Raw genomic sequence first — 21,624 nt, forward strand, 5'->3', positions numbered from 1 at the left:
TAAGGATGACCCTCAGGTTTTTGGTTCTAAGGGTTGAAAACTGTAATAGGCTGAATAATGGCTACACAAAGAGATTCTGTCCTAACCCCTGGAACTTTTAATATTTGAAAAAAGAGTGAATTTTATCTTATATGGTAACAAATCTCATTAAATATTTTGGAGTTATTCCAGATTATCCAGATGGGATCAGGATGCCATTTAGTGTCTCTACATGAGAGAGGCAAAAGGGGGCTGGGTGTGGTGTCTCATGCCTCTAATCCCAGCACTTTGGGAGGCCAAGGTGGGAGGATCATGAGGTCAGGAGATCGAGACCATCCCGGCTAAGACAGTGAAACCCTGTCTCTACTGAAAATACAAAAAATAAGCAGGGCATGGTGGCAGGTGCCTGTAGTCTCAGCTACTCGGGAGGCTGAGGCAGGAGAATGGCGTGAACCCGGGAGGCGGAGCTTGCAGTGAACAGAGATCGCACCACTGCACTTCAGCCTGGGCGACAGAGCGAGACTCTGTCTCAAAATAGATGAAAATAAATAAATAAATAAATAAATAAATAAACGAATAAATGGGAGATGACACACACCTGAAGCAGGATGCCATGCAAAGGGGAAGGCAGGATTTGGAGCGACGCAGCCACAGCCAGGGAATGCCACACCAGCAGCCACTGGAAGCTGGGAGAGGCAAGGATCAGCTTCTCCCTTTGAGTTCCTAGAACAGGGGTGTCCAAACTTTTGGCTTCCCTGGGCCACATTGGAAGAATTGTCTTGGGCCACACATGAAATACACTAACATTAATGATAGCTGATGTGCTAAAAAGAAATCACAGAAAAGTTTCATTATGTTTTAAGAAAGTTTACAAATTTGTGTTGGGCCGCATTCAAAGACGTTTTGGGCTGCATGTGGCCCAAGGGCCGCAGTTCGGACAAGCTTGCCCTAGAATGAGGGCAGCTATGCCAACACTGGATTCCAACCCAGTGAAACGGGTTTTGGACTTCTGGTTCCTAGAACGAAGAGATAATACATTTCTGTTTTAAGCCATCAAATTTGTCAGAACTGCCATAGTAAAAGAACACAATGCAGGAAAAGATTCAGCAAAGGTACGTGCAGCAAGACAAAGGCCATCGGTATATTAGGCCACTCATAAATGAAATGGGACACTGAGAAGTGGGCAAGAACTGCAAAAGGCATGGGAAAAACCAGGACCTTCAGTTGGAGGAGAGGGAGGGGCAGGTAGAAAAAGCGGAAAGAGGGGGAGGAGTTGGAATAAGCTGTTGTCTCTGGGCTGTGGCGCCTTGGCCAGATAAGCATCTTACCTTAGTCCTGAGACAGGCTTACAATTCAATCCAAATTGGATTTTTTATGCATTAATTAAGCTTTGCTGAAACTGTGCTTTTCTTCTTTCAAGTCTAAATTCAAGTCTTGAAATGATTCCTTGGCTTAAATTAGATGGTTTTCCAGTGCTGCTTTCTTTCTACTCAAAGTTGACTTTCACTGACTGGCAATAACCAATTATTTGTGTGATTTGTTTGCATTTGGATTTAGCCTGATTTAACAGGGCAAGCAGACTAGCCTCCCTGTCTCAATCCCCGCCTGCCAACCCACCGACACCATCCTTTCTTGGAGTTCCTGTAGCCTGGAGTTTAAGGTCTTTTTATGTATTTGAGGGTACAATTTTAATAAGAAGTATTATTTATTTATTTATTTATTTATTTATTTATTTATTTTGAGACAGGGTCTTGCCGTGTTACCCAGGCTAGTCTCAAACTCCTGGGCTCAAGCAATTCTCCTGCCTCGGTCTCCCAAAGTGCTGGGATTACAGGTGTGGGCCACTGTGCCTGGCCGATAATTTCTTTAAAGTACTGCTTTTCAGTCACTTTCCACCTATCCTATTCGAACAGCAGTAGGTTCTCTGATTTTTAAAATAACTGTTGTGTTGAATTTCTTAAGCTCACTGAAGTCAAGGGAGTTGGGTTCATTCTGGGTGAGTCTGGGTTCAAAATCAGTGCTCCCTCCATTCCCTAGAGCCATCTACACAGGCAGAGAGCCTACTCTATCTCGGTCAGGACATGGTCCTAATATTTGCTGCCAAAATCCCTTCCCTTTGAATTTGCTTTTCTTAGACATCTGTTCCTTTCTCTGCTACCTTTGAGCTGTTGGCCTGTGGTGTGTATTGAATGTGTCTTTTCATGTTCTCCACATGCCCACCTCTCCCACCCCAGTTAACGAAGATCACGCCAATCCCTTCTAAGTGACTGACTTTTCAGTGTATTTTAGAGGAAGGCTGGGGTGGTGGGTGGGGCACTGGGCTAGGAGTCGGGACTCTATCACACAGTGGCCTGAATTCAGATGCTGGCTCTGCCACTTATTTCTGAGTGGCCTCAAACAATGTTTGTAACCTTTCTGGTTAAAATCAGCTGTGTTCCAATTGACCTTAGCTCTGGCCTTTGCTAACATTAAATGAGTGTTGTCACCACTCTGAGCTTTAATTCCTTCACATAGAAAATAAAGAGATCAGATAGACCAGATAATTGCCACATCTTCCAAATCCACGATTCTACAGTTCTAGTAGGAAGCAAGGAAACAAAACATTTCAGTTTCTTGTTTGGTATAAATGAATCATCTTCTTCTTTGAAGTCCTTGTTAATCAACTTTTCCATATGCCAGAATTCATCACTCTCATTGGGACTTGTGAAAATGGGAAAACATCTGAATAATGGCTATTGCTGGGGCTTTGGAACCAGATGGACCTATCTTCTTCCTCGGCCGCATGCAGATCCTGGACACCTGGACAAGGTACTTAGCACCCTAAGTGGCAGTTTCCCAGTTTGTAAACTAGGGTTAGTAACTGAACATCCCTCACAGAGTTATTAGAATGACTAAGTGAGATAATTTATGTATAGACAAAATGCCTTGCCTCTAAAAAAAATTCAGCGATGTTAAACTATTGCTTTCTTTTTATCTGCTTGTTTGTTGAAATAATTTATATGTGGTGAAGTGTCCACATTTTATACACCTCAATAGATCTTTCCATCTATATATGTAACTATGTAACAACCCCTAGAACAAGATACAAAACTTTTCTAGCACAACAGAAAGCTCACTTTTACTCCCTTTCAGTCAATATCCAACTCCCACCAAAGTAACCAATTTTCTGACCTGTATCACCATAGATTTGTTTTTCTTGTTCTCATTCACATCTCTCTCTCTCTCTCTCTCTCTCTCTAATCTCTATTTATTTTTGAGACAGAGTCTCACTCAGTCACCCAGGCTGGAGTATAGTGGTACGATATTGGCTCACTGCAACCACCACCCCCCCCCGGTTCAAATGATTCTCATACCTCAGCCTCCTGAGTAGCTGAGACCGCAGGCACGTGCCACCACACCTGGCTCATTTTTGTATTTTTAGTAGAGATGGGGTTTTGCCATGTTGGCCAGGCTGGTCTTGAACTCCTGATGTCAAGTGATCGGCCCACCTCCGCCTCCTAAAGGCTCATTACAGGCATGAGCCACCACACCTGGCCACTTCACATGAATATAATCATACATTTTGTGATCTTTAGCGTCTGGCTTCTCTCAATCAACACTATATTTTTAGTGAGATTCATTCATGTTGCTGCAAGTAGCAATAACATTTCGGTCTTCATTGCTGTATAACATTCCACTTATTGTATACCATAATTTATTTAAATACTGTTCTATTTATGGACATTTGAGTTGCTTCCATTTTTTTGCTGTTAAAAAATAATTTTCAATGCGCTACTTACGCATGTCTTTGGTGTATGTAAGCACTCATTTCCATTTATATATACCCAGAAGTGAAATTGCTAGGGCATAGAATATTTGTGAGGTTAACTTTAGTGGATCCTACCACGCAGTTCTTGGCAGTACAAGCAGTGCAAGTGCTTGTAACAGTTTACATTCCTCCCAGCAGCGTGTAAGGTTTCCAGTTGCTCAGCTGTTTCACCATCACTGGGTTTTCTGAGTTCTTTTCATTTTAGTCATTCTAATGGCAATAGAGTAGTGTCTCATTGAGCTTTCAATTTGCATGTTCCTGATGACTAATAATGTTGATCACTTTTTCTTGTGCTTTTTGTCCATTTTGATATCCTTACTTGTGAAGTGTCTATTCAGGTCCTTCACACCTCAAAAATGTTAGCTATTATTTTGTATCATACTAATTGTGCTTTTAAGTTATCTGTATAGCTATCTATTCTCCCAGTAGACTATAAGCTCTTTGATATGCAAGGTCTATGTGTCACTCATTTATGAATTCTTACTGCCTAACAAAGACTCATGTTATACATTTGTTGAATACATGATCAAATGTCTAGGACTCAGCAGATCGTGGCAAAATGTCGCCATCTGGTGTCTGCAGCGAATGAGATGTGGCGGATGCAAAGCCAGCTGGCTGGATAATTCATTAGGCTTTCCACGTGAGCTTTCTCTTATGTACGATTTAAAACATATGTATAGATTGCAAATTGCCTCTGCATACTTGATTTTTAAAATATTTTCTGTATGTACTTTCATTTTTTAAACTCAATTTAAAGTGCAAACTTGTGGAACAGAAAAAGTTCCACAATGACTAAATTCTTTACTAAACAATTTACTAAACTAAATTCTTTAGTAATTGTTCACATTTTCAAGAGTTGGGTGCTGTATTCATAGGTAAAACAGTTAATCAGTACTTACTATATTCTAGTCCTGAAGTTTATTCAAGAGACATGAGGTGCTCATAGGCTAGTAAGGAAGAAACAAAAAAAATCAGCCTGGAGTATTATAATAAATGCCTTAAAGTAGGTATCTGTTCATTCATTCACTCACTCATCGTTCAACATATATTATTGAGCATTTATTCTGTACCAGACATTGTCACAGGTACTATAAACCCAAATGTGTGTGTCTTGAAGTGTGACTGCTCTAAGAAAACCTATAGTAAAAATATATATATAATTTTTCAAGGATTTGGAAGTTAGGTATGTTTTCCTTTGAGTATAAACTGCTGTAGACAGTGGGCCATGTGAGACCCCAGCTTCTATTAGGGTTACACATAGAACAAGATGGCCCTAGTTGAAAATACTTTTCCATAAATGTGTTACTGAGGTGGGGAGGAGGTGGCGAACTTCACTGCTCTTCACAACTCTTTCTTCCCTCTACTCACTGCTCCTCAATGCACCACCAAGACAAATGATAACAATGGATGGATCAGGTTTATTTGTTTGCTTTTCGAGACAGGGTCTTGCTCTGTCACCCAGGCTGGACTGCAGTGGCATGATCACAACTCACTGTGGCCTCAACCCCAGGCCCAAGCAATCCTCCTACCTCAGCCTCCTCAGTAGCTAGGACTATAGGCATGTGCCACCATGCCCAGCTGATTAAAACAAAATTATTTTGTAGATATGGGGTGTCACCATGTTGCCTAGACTGGTCTGGAACTCCTGAGCTCTAGCACTCCTCCCACCTCAACCTCTCAAAATGCTTGGATTATAGATGTGAGCCACCGCACCTGGCTTGAGTGTGAGCCACCGTGCCTGGCTTGAGTGTGAGCCACTGCGCCTGGCTTGAGTGTGAGCCACCGCACCTGGCTTGATCAGGTTTAGAAATTTTGTAGTGCCCATGGGTAAAGTCTCTGTCCAGGTTACAGGCTAGAGCTCACATGGGTGTGACCTCCCAGTCACTGACACATTGTTAGAGAACATAGGCTGGGGTGGTGATACCCTTCTGACAAAGGCCAGTAGTGGGTTTCTTAGGCTGGCAATATTTTAAGCACTGGGAAATATGATACCACACCTTTCCTCTTACACTTTTTTTTTTTTTTTTTTGAGACAGGGTCTCTCTTTATCACCCATGCTGGGGTACAGTGACACTATCACGGCTCATTGCAGCCTCAACCTCCCAGGCTCAAGCAATCCTCCCATCTCAGCTTCCTTAGTAGCTGGAGCCACAGGTGTGTGCCACCACATCCAGCTAATTTAAAAAATTATTTCTTAGAAACAGGGGTCCCACTATGTTGTCCAGGCTGGTCTGGAACTCCTGGGCTCAAACGATCCTCCTGCCTTAGCCTCCCAAAATGCTGGGATTACTTGGATGAGCCACTGCACCTCTGATGCTTCTTGTGAGCAGATGTATTCTGCATTTCTTCACAGCAGTTCATAAAAAGTGTCTATGACCTCATCACCCAACTTTTTTTTTATTTTTATTTTTTTGAGACGGTCTTGCTCTCTCGCCAGGCTGGAGTGCAGTGGCGCAATCTGGGCTCACTGCAACCTCCGCCTCCCTGGTTCAAGTGATTCTCCTGCCTCAGCCTCCCAAGTAGCTGGGATTAACAGGAACGTGCCACCACGCCCAACTAGTTTTTGTATTTTTAGTAGAGACGGGGTTTCACCATGTTGGCCAGGATGGTCTCGATCTGACCTCATGATCCACCCGCCTTGGCCTCCCAAAGTGCTGGGATTACAGGCATGAGCCACCACACCTGGCCATCACCCAACTTTTACACTTTCTCCTACACTTCTTCTGACGTTACAATGCAACAAACGTTTATTTATTTCCTAATATAAACCAAACATTCTGCTAGATGTTGGCAAACAAAAATGAAAGACAGTGTTTGCCTTCCAAGAGAAAAGGTAACAGATGATTAACATATGTAAAGGGCTATGATAGAAGTATGTGAAGGAAAATATAAGAGCTTGCTTCTTGGATGAAGTCTTAAGAATAAAAAGGAATTATCCGGCAAGAGTGGGTAAGAGTAGGGGATGGATGGTAGGAGCTGCACGAGCAAAGGGTGTGTGTGCAGAGCTGTTTGCATTCCATCTTCAACATGCTGGGGAGCCATTTTAACCCAAGAAGTAACAGATACAAATACATATTTAAAAAATTTATTGGCAACCATATGAAGGATGAATTATGGCATGGTACTATTGGAAACAATAAATCTGTTAGCATGCCATGGTAATAATTCACATGGTGAACCCTCAGTCAATGCCGTGAAAGTGAGGGATGAGAGATGAGAAGGGGCACAGATGTGGTTCATGAAGGATAGTTTAGAATTAGTATCACTGATAGGTATGAAGAGCAAGGGAAAAAGAAAAATCTGGGACAAATCACAGGTTTCTGACTTAGGTCAATGGTGGCCAGTCACTTTCAGGAAGAAGAATAGATTCTGGAATACCAGCTTTAGTGAGGGCACTAATCCCTTCCCCCTGCCCACTCCAATTTATATTCACTTCCAGAAAGGATGAATGGGATTTTGGTGTAATAAGAAGACAGGTTGGCCAGGCGTGGTGGCTCATGCCTGTAATTACAGCACTTTGGGAGGCTGAGGCAGGCAGATCGCTTGAGCCCATGAGTTCGAGACCAGCCTGGGCAACACGGTGAAACCCTGTCTCTACAAATAATACAAAAAATTAGCTAAGTGTGGTGGCACATGCCTGTAGTCCCAGCTATTCAGGAGGCTAAGGTGGAGGATCGCTTGAACCCAGGAGGTGGAGGTTGCAGTGAGCCATGATTATACCCCTGCACTCCAGCCCAGATGACAGAATAAGACTCCACCTCAAATAAAACAACAACAACAAAAGGTCAAGAAATTGAGAAAGGTGCTGTATTTTTCAGCACCTCAGGCATCCTGATCATTTTTACTTACTTGTTTAGATTGCTCATGTCAGAGTGCCTTAAGGTGTATACACTGCCTCACAGCTTAGTTGCCTATGAGGGGTTTGGGTCCAAAAACCTCACTGGTTAGCAGTAAAAAGCTTAAAAAAATTTATAATTCCAGACATTTCCCCATTTCCACCGTTTTGCAGAATTAAGAGTCCCTGTGGACTGAGCGAGCTTTCAGCACTGGGAGTCGACCTCTAGTGGTAATTCTTTAAACTGCAAGTCCTGACCTTGGTGATTTGGCTTAATTTGCCAGAACCAGGACAGCTGAGTTCAGGTTTTGGTTACAATGAAAAAAAAAATTGGCATCTAAGAGATCCATTAATATCTCAGTTTTACTTATGAGAGGCCTTAGAGATAGGAAGTAACTCACATGCCCAAGGTCATACAGCTAGTAAATGATGAAGGTAGGATTCAAATCCTGGTCCATAGGTTTATTAATCCAGAACCTATGCTCTTAACCACTACCCTGTTCTGCCTCTGGTGTTACTTAAATCACCTCTTTAGGCAAAGTTGACCAACCCTTTTCTTTCTTTCTTCTTTCTTTCTTTCTTTCTTTCTTTCTTTCTTTCTTTCTTTCTTTCTTTCTTTCTTTCTTTCTTTTTCTTTCTTTCTTTCTTTCTTTCTCTCTCTCTCTCTCTCTTTCTTTCTTTCCTCTCTCTCTCTCTCTCTCTCTCCCCCCCTCCCCCTCCCTCTCTCTCTTTCTTTCTTTTTCTTTCTCTTTTTTTCTTCAAGTTCTCACTCTGTCACTGAGGCTGAAGTGCCGCTGTGGCCTGATCTCGGCTCACTGCAACCTCCTCCCAGGTTCAAGCAATCCTTGCATCTCAGCCTCCTCAGTAGCTTGGACTAGAGGCATGTGCCACCATACCTGGCTAATTTTTGTATTTTTGGTAGAGACAGGGTTTTGCCATCTTGGCTGGGCTGGTCTTGAACTCCTGAGCTCAAGGGATCCACCTGTCTCAGCCTCGCAAAGTGCTGGGATTACAGACGTGGGACACTGCGCCTGGCCTTGACCATCCCTTTTATAGGCTCTCCAATATATCTACTATAGCACATCTCATACATTAGAGACCAGTTTTTCCCACCACTTCATGAATTCCCTGGAAGCAGAGCTCTTAGTAAGTACACAATGAATGTTTAATGAATGAGCAGATATTATAATTCTACTCTGCAGACTCTTTTTATTTTATTTTTATTTTTATTATACTTTAAGTTCTGGGATACATGTGCAGAATGTGCAGGTTTGTTACATAGGCATACACGTGCCATAATGGTTTGCTGCACCCATCAACCCGTCATCTACATTAGGTATTTCTCCTAATGCTCTCCCTCTACTTGCCCCCAACCCCCTGACAGGCCCCAATGTGTGATGTTCCCCTCCCTGTGCCCATGTGATCTCATCGTTCAATTCCCACTTATGAGTGAGAATATGTGGTGTTTGGTTTTCTGTTCCTGTGTTAGTTTGCTGAGAATGATGGTTACAAGCTTCATCCATGTCCCTGCAAAGGACATGAACTCATCCCTTTTATGGGCTGCATAGTATCCCATGGTGTATATGTGCTGCACTTTCTTTATCCGATCTATCATTAATGGGCATTTGGGTTGGTTCCAAGTCCTTGCTATCGTGAATAGTGTTGCAGTAAACATACATGTGCATGTCTCTTTATAGCAGAATGATTTATAATTCTTTGGATATACACCCAGTAATGGGATTGCTGGGTCAAATGGTATTTCTGGTTCTAGATCCTTGAGGAATCGCCGCACTGTCTTCCACAATGGTTAAACTAATTTACACTCCCACCAACAGTGTAAAAGTGTTCCTATTTCTCCACATCCTCTCCAGCATCTGTTATTTCCTCAGTTTTTAATGATCGCCGTTCCAAAGGGAGTGAGATGGTATCTCATTGTGGTTTTGATTTGCATTTCTCTAATGACCAGTGCTGATGAGCATTTTTTCATGTGTCTGTTGACTGCATAAATGTCTTCTTTTGAGAAGTGTCTGTTCATATCCATCGCCCGCTTTTTGATGGGGTTGTTTGTTTTTTTCTTGTAAATGTGCTTATGTTTCCTGTAGATTCTGGATTATTGCCCTTTGTCAGATGGATAGATTGCAAAATTTTTCTCCCATTCTGTAGGTTATCTGTTCACTCTGATGATAGTTTCTTTTGCTGTGCAGAAGCTCTTTAGTTTAATTAGATCCCGTTTGTCAATTTTGGCTTTTGTTGCCATTGCTTTTGGTGTTTTAGTCATGAAGTCTTTGCCCATGCCTATGTCCTGAGGTATTGCCTAGGTTTTCTTCTAGAGTTTTTATGGTGTTAGGTCTTATGTTTAAGTCTTTAATCCATCTCGAGTTAATTTTTGTATAAGGTGTAAGGAAGGGGTCCAGTTTCAGTTTTCTCTGCAGACTCTAATATTTAGCCATCTACATAACATCTCCACTAGAATGTCTAATAGACATCTCAAACATCCCACGTCCAAACTACACTCCTGATGATGCTAAAGAGATGTATTCCACCTACCATCTTTCCATCTTAATCAATGGCATCCGTCTTTTTCCATTTACTCAGTCCAAAATCATACAGTTCTCTTTAACTCATCTTCCCCCCCGACAAATCTCACATTTACTAGCAAATCTTGTTAATTCTACTTTAATTATATGATTTGAACTCTACCCTTTCTCATCATTTTCACTGCTCTGCTCCTCATCCAGACTGTGCATGTGTTTCACTTAGATTACTGTATTAGCCTGTCAAGTGGTATCTTAGTGGTCTCGTCTTGAACTGCCAAGAATCTATTCTCAGCTATCAGCATATTTACAGTTGTTGTGAGATAATATGTGAGTTCTTTGAACAATACCCTCTAGTGGTTCCCCATCTTATTCAGAATCAAAGACATAATCGTTCCAAGCCCATGTATCTGGCTCCTCACTGCCCCTCTAAGAGCGTCTTCTATTACTCTCCCCTCTCTCCCTGGGTTCTAGGCTCACCAAGCACACTTCTGTCTCAGGGACTTTACACTAGCTATTCACTCTCTGGAATGCTCTTCCATGAATATTTGCATAAATTGCTCCTCCAACTCTTTCACATCTTTGTTTAAATGTCACCTTCTCAGTGAAGCCTTCCTGGATTATCCCTTCACCCATCCGTGGAACTTCCCTTCCACTTTCCTTGATTAATTTTTCTTCTTGGCAGTTTTTTGTTCCTTTTAATATGTGATATAATTTAAATAATGCTTTACTTTGTTGACTGTCTTTCCTCACCATACTGTAAGCTCCATGAGTGTGGGGATATTTGTCTCTTTTGTTTACTGCTACTTCCCTAACGCCTCCAAGAGTAGGTATTTATTACATACTTTCTGGATGCACGAAAGAAAGACGAAGAAACGCATCCCACAGTACAGGGATGTTCTGAATGATTGTATTAGGTGTGCTCTGTACATTTTCCCCTGTCTTAAGTCTATGATTCCCTGACTCTGGGGCCCTCTAGTTGATATGCCCCCTATTAAACTACAGGCAGATTTTTATTAAGAAAATTCATCACAACAAGTATTTATAGAGAGCAATAATTATTTGTAACTTTTTGTTGGTCAGTTTAGCAACAAAGTTTCCTACACTTAGCAATTACGTGCAATCACTTTCCCGGATCATGTAACAGTCTTCCAATATGAGAATAATGGATGGAGCAGTATTTTTATTTAGATTGAACTTTCGCTGTATTCTTTATGGTAGTTCTGATCACAGAAAACGATTACTCCTCCACCATGTCCTCTCAAAAAAATCAAAAAGTTGACTAGTTGAAACTCCTAAACCACTCTTCAAAAACAAGAAACAAAAAACAAAAACATACCAGGAAATAAACATGAATATCTAAGGGGACGTGAGGGTGTTGTCAGTTCACTTTATTAATCAGCCTAACACAGTCCAGCCTAACAAAACAAATTAGTGCTTAAGTCAAAGCCACAAGGGGTTAAAGCGGTTGTAGGAGGTTTGAGAAGGGCCATTGAGCCAGAGGTGGAGTCTAGACAATCTCAAGCTTGCTGCACAGTTAAAGCCGACCATTCTGCCTTCCCTAATAACGCTTTACTTGAACCCTCAAATCCTCCCAGAACTCCTCCCTAGTTATTATTAACCATCCCCTTTTCTCAATTCCTAAGTCCAACTCTTCTCTTCCTGAGCCCATTTCTTTATTCCACATCCCTCATTTTCAGATGGTGAACACAGCATTTACCACAGGAGAAAAGAGAAACCATCAGTCACAAATTGCCTTAATTTTCCTTTCCTTCCCCTTCTATGAGCTGAACATTTTGTGTTCACCTGAATATCTTTTTCTTTTGTCTCAGAAGGAAATATTTTTCAATGCTAAGCCCTTCACCTGTACTTTTGATTGTATCCTTTTAAATTTCCTTCCTCAATTATCTCCTCTGCCTTTTTAAGTGTCTCAGTGTCCTCTTGTTCCTTCTCCTCAGCTTAAATAATTTGACAATATGTGTAAATACACCTCCTCGCACCATGTCCGGAAAACAGCAGGTGCTCAGTAAATGCTAGTTTGACTCCCCTAAAGCTTCAAGTGTCCCTCAGCCTGAGAAAAACCATCCATTCTTGACACTGCATCTCCCCAAACTGCCACACTCCTTTTCCTTCCCACTGAACCGAACTGCCACACTCCTTTTCCTTCCCAATTTTTTTTTTTTTTTTTTCAGACAGAGTCTCACTCTGTCGCCCAGGCTGGAGTGCAATGGTGTGATCTTGGCTCACTGCAACCTCCGTCTCCCGAGTTCAAGTGATTCTCCTGCCTCAGCCTCTCCGGTAGCTGGGATTACAGGCATACACCACCATGCCCAGCTAATTTTTGTATTTTTAGTAGAGACAGGGTTTCACCATATTGACCAGGCTGGTCTCAAACTCCTGGCCTCAGGCGATCCGCCCACCTTGGCCTCCCAAAGTGTTGGGATATCAGGTGTGAGCCACCACACCTGGTCCTTCCCAAGATTCTTACAAAAGCATTCTCTATTCCCAATTTCTCTACTCTTACTTGCTCATCTAAGTTTGGTATCACATTATATAACTGATTGAATTATTTAATCAAATACTCTCTTTTGGGTTTTTATTTAACTCGACCGTTTTATGGCATTTGACAACACTAACCAGTTCCTCCTTTCCATTTTGTTAAAAAAATTCTTGACTTTTTTCAACATTTCCCTCTGATTCCCCTTTACTCTCTGCTGTTCTTCAATGTTCTTTGGTGGGTACTGCTCTTCTTCCATCAATGGTTCCTTAAATGTTGGTGAAGCCCAGGTTTCTGTCCTTAGCAATTTTCTTTTCAATCTCTATTCACCTTCCTTCTTTAAAATGTTCCCTTCCACACCCATTCTCTGAACTGTCGCCTATACTGCAGATTGCTCCCAAATCTGTATCTTCTTTCCAGATTTTTTCTAACAACAGAGCTACTTCTACTTACTGGACATTCTAGCATTGCATTACATCCTATATAACCAAAACTGAGCTCAATATCTTTCTCTTATGCATTTTTCCTGTTCCTATGTTTCTGAATTGAATAATAATGTCACTTGTCACCCAGATCCCCACAGTCCTCCGTGCATGTTGTGTCTTATTCATCTTTGCATCCTCCACCTCATCCCCTAGCTTCTGGCTCATTCAAGCCCATTATAGTTTCCAGTACACAGAAGACACTCAAAAGCTATTTGTTGAATGAGTGCATAAATAAAACCCTTTCAGAGGAATAAATCTATAAGCAATCAAGGGTGCTCTTGATTTTTCCATAAAGTTACATAGGACATTGTAAATCACCCAGTTGATCATTGCTAAGAAAGTACTTGATCCTATTGTCTATTATCAGCTTGCAGGAGAAAGGAGAAACAAACATGTTTTATGCCTTGTATAGACAGGATGACTAATCTTAGAAGACTTTTATAAAAATGAGCATCTTCCGAGTCAACATGAATGTAAAGTGCTGAAAGAATGAACTGTGATTACTGCTAGGGGACTGGCAGAGTGAATTTTTGACTCCCATTCTTGACCCCTCCTAATACACAAACCCTTTGCCATATAATTCATCAGTCCCTCCCACTAAAGGCATCGGTGAAAATTCTCATGCTTTGACTTTGGGCTCTGCCATGTTGTTTTTACTAACGGATGTTAGCGGACTGGAGGCATGAGGCTTGACATGCACTTGGTGGTTGGGTTTGCTTTCTTGTACCTTTTGATCACCATGAGAGTAACATACATGGCTCACCTCGCTAAGCTCAGGAGGAGAACAGGAGATGTGTAGAGCACAGCTACCCCAGCTGACCCACAGACCATCAGGGAGAAGCAAAGCCACCCCAGAGTAACCCAGCCAAGATCAGTTTCTGAAACTCTAGCGAATCTGCAAACTGTATGCACCCAATAAATGCTTGTTGTAAACCACCACCAAAATTTTGTGTTATTGTGTAGCAGTATTTGAATAATACAAATAACAACAGGCTTTTTTTTTTTTTTTTTGATGGAGTTTCTTGTTGCTCTGGCTGGTGTGCAGTGGCGTGATCTCAGCTCACTGCAACCTCCACCTCCTGGGTTCAAGTGATTCTCCTGCCTCAACCTCCTGAGTAGCTGGGATTACAGGCATGTGCCACCATGCCCAGCTAATTTTTTGTATTTTTAGTAGATATAGGGTTTCATCATGTTGGCCAGGCTGGTCTCGAACTCCTGACCTCAGGTGATCCACCCGCCTCAGCCTCCCAAAGTGCAGGGATTACAGGCACCGGGCCCAAAAGGCTTCTTTTACTCCCTTTCTTCTTCTGACTCTTGGCATTCTGCATCCCTTCTCCTCAGTTCTCTTCTGAGCAATCTGCTATTGTGAAAATAATTGGCTTTAGGGTCAGAAAGTTGTGACTTTGAACTCATTCTGTGAATGACTAGGAGGCTTGAATATGCTGCTTTTCTCCTTGGAGCCTTGGTTTCCTAATCTGTGAAGTAAGAAAAAAATACCTGCGATGACTCAATAAGCTACATTAAGCAACCAGCATACAATAATCAGGCTACACTCCAGAACTGAGTGTAACTGACCAGAAGGGATCACAAACTGAGCAAAAGCAGCGGTTCCTTGTTCGTTCTGCACTCTCCTCATACAAAATTCCGTTCCTTTTCCCCCAAATTTGTTCTTCTTAGGCTCAGGCAGTTTTACCGTAGTGTGTTCTCTCTGCCTCCACTGTTGTAAAGATGATATTTCTTATTCCTTTAATGGCTGTTGGCTACATCCATTCTCCAGGTTCAATTCATTTTAAGGAGTGCTTTTTATGTTTGGCCTTCTTCTTTGAGGTATGTCTCCTGTGTGTGTGTGTATGTGTGTGTGTGTGTGTGCCTACACAGTCATGCATCACTTAACAGTGGGATATGTTATGGGAAGTGTGTCATTAGATGATTTCGTCATTGTGTGACCATAGAGTGTATATACACAAACACAGATGCTATAGCCTACTTCACACCTAGGCTATATGGTACAGCCTATTGCTCCTAGGCTACCAACCTATATAGCATTTTACTGTACTGAATACAGCAGATGATTGTAACACAATGGTAAGTATTTGTCTATCTAAGCACATCTAAACATAGAAAAGGTACAGTAAAAATACCATGGGAAAGATAAAAAATGCTCCACCTGTAGGGCACTCACCATGAATGGAGCTTGCAGGACTGGAAGTTGCTCCAGGTGAGTCAGTGAGTGAGGGTGAGTGAATGTGAAGGTCTAGAACATTACTGTACAGGACTGTAGACTTTATCAACATGGTATACTTAGGCTACACGAAATTTTTACAAATATCTTTCCTTCTTCGATAATAAATTAACCTAAGCATAGCGTAACTTTTTTGCTTTATAAACTTTTAGCTTTTTAAACTTTTTGACTCTTTTGTACTAACACTTAGCTTAAAATACACTCTGTACAGCTGTACCAAAATATTTTCTTTTTATCCTTATTCTTTAAGCTTTTTTCTATTTAAAAATTTTGTTTAAATTATTTTACTTTTTAAACTTCCTTGTTTTAAACCAAGACACAAACACACATTAACCTCGGCCTACTCAGGGTCAGGACCATCAGTATCACCGTCTTCCACCTCTACATTTTGTCGCACTGGAAGATCTTTCAGGGGCAACAGCACCCATGGAACTGTCATCTCCTATAATAACAATGCCTTCTTCTGGAATCCTTCCTGAAGGATCTTCCTGAGGCTGTCTTGTAGTTAACTTTCTTATTTTTTAAATAAGTAAGAGTACACTCTAAAATAAGAATGAAAATATAAGTACATAAACCAATAACAGTCATTGCTTATCAAGTATTATATACTGTACATAATTATGTGTGTTAGAATTTTCCATGACTGGCAGCACAGTAGGTTTCCAGCAGCATCATCATGAACATGAATAATGCATTGCTATGACATCAGTAGGCTGTAGGAATTTTTCAGCTCCATTATAATCCTACAGGACCACTGTTGTATATGTGGTTTGTCACCGATGAAAATGTTGTTGTGTGCCACATGACTCTGTGTGTGTGTGCATATAAAATGTTAACTTGATCTTTAGTTAAATTATTCAATCTATTTACATTTAATGTTATTATTTATATATATTTCAATTTTAGTTACCATTTTACTATTTGTTATCTACTTGATTCACTTGTTTTATATTCCTTTTTCTCTTAGCTTCATTTGCATTAATTTTTTAGTACATTATTTTCCCTCAATTAACTTGTCAGTTATACATTTGTCTACTATTGTTTTGCTGGTTACTCTAGAAATCACAACATACATTTTTTGTTATTACTGTCTAAAAAACAAAATAGCCCTTTTCCGCTTTTTCAATAATGCTAGAACCTTCAGACGTTTAAACTCCATCCACTCTCTTCATCTTATGTGTTATTGCTGACATATATTTTCATAAGACATATTGACTTTATACAATCAATATTGATTTATATTTATCAACATATTTACCATTTCCATAGCTTATTACTTAGTGTATTTCTATATTTCATAATCAATTTTGCCAGTTTTTGTAGTCTTTTCAAAGAACCAGCTTACTTAAACATATTATATATATTTTATCATTACTTTCTGCAATTATCTCCTTTCTGTATTCTTTTAATTTATTGTATAAATATTTATCCTTTTTTTATCTGTTTGATCTATCAATAACTAGGAGAGGTGCATTTAAATTGCTCACGAAAGTGATGAATTTATCATTTTTTCCTGTAATTCTACTGATTTTTATTACAAAACCAGAAGTACATAGAAATTTAGACATGTTATATATTCCTGGTAGATTAAACTTTTAATTATGTAGAGGCTTTCTCATAATGCTTTGGCTTAAAACATTTTTTATTCAATATTAAAATAACTCCTTTAGCTTTCTTTGAACAGTATTTTCCTGGTAATATCCTCAGTTTTTAAAAATTTTCACTATTCTGGCCAGGCCCGGTGGTTCATGCCTGTAATCCCAACACTTTGGGAGGCCAAGGTGAGTGGATCATGAGGTCAGGAGTTCAAGACCAGCCTGACCAATATGGTGAAACCCCGTCTCTACTAAATAAAAAAAAAAATAAATAAAAATAAAAAAATAAAAAAAATAAAAAAATTAGCCAGGCACGGTGGCAGGCGCCTGTAATCCCAGCTACTCAGGAGGCGGAGGCAGGAGAATCGCCTGAACCCAGGAGGCGGAGGTTGCAGTGAGCCAAGATCATGCCACTGCACTCCAGCCTGGGCGACAGAGCGAGATTCCATCTCCAAAAAAAAAAAAAAAATCACTATTTTTGTATATCTGTTGTACATATCTTGTTATAATTTACTTTTTATTTACCCACTCTAACAATCTTTATCTTAAATGATAGTTACTATTTATTCTATTTTATTCATATATTTGGGCTGCCATCTTTATAGTTCTACTTTTTCATCTTTTTATGCTTTTTTTTTTTTTTTTGCTTTTCTTTAGACAATCTTGGTCCCACTTTTGAAAAAAGTCTTAATTCCTATTATCCCTCCACTATTTAGAAAACTATTCTCTCCATTCTGATGACGAGTATCTTTGATACTGCAGTGCACACTTAATTTAACAATGCTGAGGTTAACCAATATCTTACAGCTTTTCTCCTGAACAGTTCATGAATGTTAAAACACTGAAATTCGGATCACCCGATCCCAACTTACATACTATCTCTAGTCTCTATTTCAGTAATGTATTAAAACTGTCGTCGTATTTTAGTGGAGGGCCTTTCAGAATGTCACACTGGGGGAACTGTAGGAGGCAGGGATCTTCTCCCTTTATTTGCTGACCCAGTCTTCGGCTTTTTGCTGGTTTCTTGACTCAGGGTTTACTCCTCATTGTTTGGATGGATTATTCAACTGCCCCACAACTCTTGTGGAACTGCTTCTCTGTAGACCTGTTGCCGAGGTTCAGCAAACGAACCCAAGCACCAAGCAATTGCTGTAGGCCTCTTCCTGAAATCTTCTCGTTAATAGTCCTTGGACTTGTCTAGGAGAGATGTACAACTGATGAAGAAACCACAAACTGAAGAGCAGAGTTGTCATCTTATGGGAAACCCTGAGAATCTGCAGTTTTGATTATATTCCTGTGACATGGCCTTTTTTGCAGCGTTGTTATATTCTGCAGAGAACATTACTAAGATTTATTCTCTATTTAAATGTAGATTTGACTATGTTCCTTCATGGCATTGTAGATGGTTGAATCTTCTTGCTTCAGCTACCTGCTACTACAGCTTCCGAAAGTCTTTACATAACCCTACAATGCTCTCAACCTCATCTGAAGAGTCCCTATCTTTATGGATTATCAAATAAATTAGTTTATGCTGATTCCTATTTTAGAATGTGAATTGCATTCCTCCCTCTACCTGAAACCTCGGTGTACACGTGCATGCGTGCACTCACACACACTAAAGAGAATAGAAATTGCACATTAAGAGGTATCTCTACTTTTGCTGGTCTGACAATCACTTTGTTCCTTTTTGTTATTAAAGATAACAAAGGTGGTGTCTAGAGCAAGCTGGGCTCCTCCTTGCTTGATCCTCAGGACTTCCCCAAGGATGAATCAAGTTATTCCACTTCCAAGGAGATGTGCTTACATTTGAAACATTGTATCAGTTACTTCACCACAATAAAGGTTAGTGATCACGTGGGTTGGGTATCCCCTTTTTGGCTCTTTGTCTTTCCCTCTCCCATAAACTAGATTAGCGGGTCAGTCAACCAACATCACTAGAAATATAAGGAGATGGAAATAAATGTAGGTATATTTCTCTCACCTATTGTGGCTGGACTATTTAGGTCAGCTGAGGGAAGATGCTAGAGGTAAAACAAACTATTTTAAAAATACTGGTGTGGGGCCAGGCACAGTGGCTCACGCCTGTAATCCTAGCACTTTGGGAGGCCGAGGCGGGCGGATCACAAGGTCAGGAGATCGAGACCATCCTGGCTAACATGGTGAAATCCCGTCTCTACCAAAATAACAAGAAATGAACTGGGCATGGTGCTGGGTGCCTGTAGTCCCAGCTTACTCGGGAGGCTGAGGCAGGAGAATGGCATGAACCCAGGAGACGGAGCTTGCAGTGAGCCGAGATCACGCCACTGCACTCCAGCTTGGGCGACAGAGCGAGACTCCGTCTCACAACAAACAAACAAATACCGGTGTGGAAGGGTACCAAATTATTAACCTGCCCAACATGCCATCAGTTACTGTTTCTCAGTTCAGCTTTCATTCTAGAAACTACCATGTAACTGTTAACTCTCATTTGGATTACTGTCCTTCCAGCCAGTTCTAGTGAATCAAAAAATTTTTCAAGTTATTCATTTATTAAATAGTATCACATTTTTCGCATGTGGCAGGGTGGTCCAGAGGCTGCTGCCTTGACTGGAGGTGACTGGAACAACTTGTCTCTGCCATCTCTGGGCTTTTGTTCCTCTTCCACTCTACTGCTCAGTGGAAACAATGTATCTTCTATTAGATCCATTACTTCAGTTGTGCTTTGAAGAGGGCAACAGGTTTCTCAGTGGGTTTTGATTTTAGTACCTTGATATTAATCTGATTTATGAAATTCTCCATGGAGTTCATCTGAGGTTACCAGATTCTGCTGTGGAATATGAGGCCCAAGTCCCAGATAATAAAAATGTATTTTGACTTTATCTCTTGGGCATTTATTTCTCTTGGGACTGTGGTGAAGAGGTTAAATATTTCTTGGTTATTCCTAAATTATCTGGTCAAGTATCCTTATATTATCATTTTTAATGTCATACTTCATTAGCACATTTCCAACAACCTGGCAATTCCATTAACTAAGTAGCTTATTAACTTCCTCCAAATAGTATCTTAAAAATCCCACCGTTTTCTCCCTCAGAAACTTACTTAGTATAGTATTCAAGGATGCTAGAATTCTACTGCTCACAAGATACTAGAGAGGACCCCTCTGAATACACACCCTGTGCTCCAGCCTCCCTGCTCACGCTCAGCTGCACTGCTTCTTTCCTGCTGCTGCAAACTGTGGTTCTGATTGTTCCGATTTGGGAGACAACATGTCCCTCCAAGAACCTCAAAAAACTCAGTAATTTACAAAAGGGACCAGAGATTTCGTGTCAGCCTATGAAACTCTGCAGGGAGATCAGCAATAGGACTATTTGACGTTCCAACAAACTGGACCAGGCTCTCAAGCTTTCCCTCGTGTAGAACTCTGACAGATTCTCATTTATTGGAATAATGCAGATAAAAAAGAAAATTAAAAAGTCAATTTGTTCTGTCACTGCCAGTATTTTATCAACCTTTATAAATGGTGAAGTATGAGCTAGGAGAAATTATCTGTTGTGGCTGTGACATTTCACCCAGGATAGGCTATGCTTAGGCTTAGATACATAGTTTAGAAATGCCTGCATATTAGCACAGGCTTAGATACATAGTTTAGAAATGCCTACATATTAGCACAGTATCTTCTGCAAACTCCAGGCTTGGTTCTTAACTCAGAGTGCATGTATTTCACCGGGCTCTGCCAATCATCCCAAGCCTTCCTTTCCTCATGGAAAAATACTGTGTACTCCCAGATTTGAGGACGAATCACCCTCAGAAGTATCAGGACACTGAAGCCCTGGAAAAAGGAACAGGTAAGATGGGAAGTCCCAGAAACCAGGGAACTTGGCTGCAAGTGTTACCTTTATTTATTTCATATATATATTTCCAGAAGGACAACGGTTGCCTGGTATTAAAACCAAACCAGTCCATCAGAATCATTGACCAAAATGAGAATTTCCCTGTTGGGCCATTAGGGTTGGAGTCTTATTAACCCTCCCCTATTCCTCTGGCCCATAATGCATTATGAGATAGAGAAGAAACCAGGCACAGAAGACTCTCCCTCTCATGCTTTAACCCCATACCCTGTGCTCCACTTAAGGAGGATGTCTCCCCAGTTCTTGCCACTCCCACAATCAGAGCAGGTGAGGTTCACAATTATTCAGCCTCATCTCCAAGGAACCTTTAACCGCAACAGAGATCCTTGGGCCATTATGAGATGCTACTTTTTAGTTCTTAGTTATAGGAACATAAAATCACGTAAGAAAAAGCAAACAACACAAATACATGAAAGCCATTTACTCCTGGTGAATTCCTCGGGGTCCCAGGTTCAACACTTTCCGTGATGTCAGAGTACTCAGTCAGGGATGATGGGAACAGGGTGTCAGGAGAATAGTTTTGATGGTCTTGCCAGCAACAGCTTTTTCCTATTTTCCATAATTTGGTCTTAGCCGTTTTCCAGTTGTCTTCATGTAAATAAAGTGGCCCATGGCAATCATGATTCTGTAATTGTTACAGTGCCTTTGTAACTTGACACTGTTCCCAAATCCCCTTACTCACACCGCCCCTGTGATGGGGGTGTGAAGGGGTTGGTGGGCTCGTGCATATGAGGAAATGTGAATGATTTCATTATGACCGAA

Source organism: Macaca mulatta, chromosome 14, assembly GCF_049350105.2.
Source record: "Macaca mulatta isolate MMU2019108-1 chromosome 14, T2T-MMU8v2.0, whole genome shotgun sequence".
Taxonomy (NCBI): Eukaryota; Metazoa; Chordata; class Mammalia; order Primates; family Cercopithecidae; genus Macaca; species Macaca mulatta.